This window comes from Kryptolebias marmoratus, unplaced genomic scaffold (assembly GCF_001649575.2).
Source record: "Kryptolebias marmoratus isolate JLee-2015 unplaced genomic scaffold, ASM164957v2 Scaffold31, whole genome shotgun sequence".
Taxonomy (NCBI): domain Eukaryota; kingdom Metazoa; phylum Chordata; class Actinopteri; order Cyprinodontiformes; family Rivulidae; genus Kryptolebias; species Kryptolebias marmoratus.
In genome coordinates this window covers 94,014-96,974 of record NW_023665765.1, presented here as the reverse complement: position 1 = coordinate 96,974, position 2,961 = coordinate 94,014, and the positions used below count along the sequence as shown (strand labels likewise).

The 2,961-nt window shown below is 43.7% G+C and overlaps 1 protein-coding gene across 1 annotated transcript in view; it reads right to left on the bottom strand.

Annotated features, from left to right (window-relative positions):
• ostn (osteocrin) overlaps positions 1-2,961 on the bottom strand; it is a gene marked incomplete at its 3' end in the record, with an annotated part of 6,175 nt that extends 3,214 nt beyond the window's left edge. The window contains 1 exon segment of the mRNA XM_017404911.3: positions 489-2,961.

Here is a 2,961-nt window from a genome sequence, read left to right as displayed (position 1 = left end):
CACCCACACACACACACACACACGCGCACACAGACACATGCTCAGAATAAAACAGACCGTTCCCTGCAAACATGCAGGCAAAGATTGTCAGGTTCAAACACGTTCCTAATGATGCACAAACGTTTGTGCACGTTCTCGTGCACGCTCACATGCAGGATTCACACACACTGAAAGTTTTTCCTTCCTGCATCAAACTGGAGTTAACAGAAAACACTTGAACGCATCGTTTGCAGGTGGTTTCAGCTGATTAAAAACAAACTTCTTGAAGTTAAATTTATTAATTTAGCAGCAGATTTCATTCAGTGTTTCACAAATCATTGCAACAAAGAGACAAACGTCAGTAAGACATGAGCTGAATTTACTGAAAGATCCAACTAAAAGCAAACATGAAGTTTTAGATTCAGTCAGAAAAAAAGCAGCAAACATGATGAATATTTAGAATAAAAGGTTTGATGTTGATCATTTTGCAGCAGACATGCAGCTCCTACCTTCAGTCAGGAGGTGAATCTTTTTGTCTCTCTGGTCCTGGTTCTGGTCCTGGTTCTGGTTCTGGTCCTGGGTCTGGGTCTCCTTCAGGCTTTACTTCACAGTTTATATCAGCAGCCCGGGTCGCTCCTGTCCAATCAGGAGCCTCTGCTGGTGTGACATCACCTCCTCTGCTTTTGTTCCAGTCTTTGTGAGCGTGAGACCTTTCATCATCAGATCCATTACCTGTGGGAGCAGTCACACCTCGGCTCCTCCTGGAAGTCCGATTTTAAAATAAACACTGCTTGCTGCTCCCCAACAACACCATTCAGTCCTTCACTGATTCACGATTCACGAGCAGATTCAGGGAAAAGTCACAGGAAGGAGCATTTTACTGCTGCAAACATAGAAATTAATAGAATTAAAATAATGGATAGAAAAATATGCTGAACTACCAGAAATAAAGAGATAAAAGACGCAAACAGAAACTTTACAGAGTGCAGGTAAATAAAAGGAAAAGTGGATGAGTTTATTCCAGTTTTGACTGATCCAAAATCATCTCCTGACACAGAGAGTTTGGGATCTGTGCTGCAGATTCACTTTTACAGACTCATTTATAAACCTTTACAGCTAATTTACTATCATCTCTGTTATTTAGCACTGCAGCAATCACAGGCAATCGTAGGGTTAAGCTTATGAGACTGTATGACTCTCAGCTCCTGATGTCAGCTCCACGTCTGTAAAAGCTCTGTTGGTTGTGGCAGCTCGAGTCAGGTTGACAACATCCAAGGGTTCCGGTGCTTTGGGACCTGGAGGACTGAAACAAGTCTTCAGTTTGGATTTTGAAGCCGTTTCTGTGAAGAGGAAGAGATTCTTCATGTTTTGGAAAATCAAAATAACAGAACTGCAGCGTCAAAATATTTTTATTTCAGCACAGAAGGCCCGCCTCTCGTGGCTGTGGTCCCCGTCCCCGTCTGTTCATTCAGGACAGAGGACGGATGTGTCACTGAGAAAACACACCTGGGTTAACGACAGGAATAATGTTCACCCTCCAATTAGAGACGACCTTCTTTCCTCGCGGTGATGTCATGCTGCACCTCTCCTTTCCGCGTTGTCATGGAAACAGGATACATGAATTAAAATAGAAGTAGAGCAAAGTATCTGCAGTAATGGAGTCGTCAGACCGGGTTCTAGTTCTGGTTTCAGTCACAAGTTTTTTCAAACTTTCCTTGAACTCTTAAATGACTAAAAATATCGTTATTGTCGACTTCAGCTGCTTTTTACAGCTAAAATAAACACCGTTCCTCAAAGGGTCAAAGGTCATCTGGAGTCAGTCGTTCTACAGAAAGGAAGATTATTCACATTACAGACAGCTGCTGATCTTCACAGCAGATTCACCCTGAAGGTCAGACCGTGCAGTGCTCCATCAGCCTCTACAGGACGGACGTTTACCCGGAATGCACTGCAGCTGTCAGCACGGTGGTGGAGGGCTGATGGTTTGGGCTGATTCTGGAGTCAGATGTGAGGCCATCTGTCCAACAAACAGAACGGTCCAGAACCAGAACCAGAACCTCCACCTGGCTGAGATGCTGTGCTGGGATCTCAGATTTAAGGCCTCAGATGTCACATCATCATTCACTTTGGACCTCAGTTTAAAGTTTTCATCTTCTGATTTAGGATTTAGTTTAAAATCTAAATAGAGTTACTGTATAACTGATATTTGTTTCCTGTTGCTTTGACAGATGTTAAAAACAACCGCTCTGGAAGGCAGCACTGGTTCCTTTCTACCCAAGCTACTAAAGAACACCCCAAACCCTGGGTTATTGGATCATTCCAGCTTGGGTTGGTGCTAACTGCTATTAGCACCAGCTAGCTCGCCCAAACTGACTGTCCTAGAACAAACTAAAGTCCTGAAGAAAACCAACCAGGTTTAACATCTTACAAGTTGTTTCTCTGTTTCTGGATAAATGTGAGTCATGAACAGGGTCAGTGGACCAGTCCGGACCAGTTTTGTGCTTCAGAACCGACAGAAAGCAGTAAAAACCAGGTTTAAAATGAACCTCTCATCATGATTCATGGGTCAGGCCCGTCTCTCTGACCCGACTGGAACCGGCAGAGTTTAAACCAACAGGAGAGGATAATTAGACCTGCTGATGACTCAGAACTGTGGCTTCAGTTTTTCACCAGAATCTTTGTTCAAGTCACCGTGACGACAGAAAGCAACAGAACCACTGGAGCTTTAACAGAACCCCATCAGCTCACCAGAACTTCTGCCCAACATCTGGAGCCTGCTTGAAACTTCTGCTCTGATTCAAACCAACTGTTAGTATTTATTCACGGAACTCTATGAATTTTGCTGTAACATGTTTTGATGTTAAAAATTGTTTTAAGACTCCAGGTAACTCCTAAAGCTCCGCCCTCTCTGTCTCTTATCTTAGACCGAACCCGACTTTGACCCACAATAGGTGGGTCCACAGAGAGGTGGCCTCCTGTTGA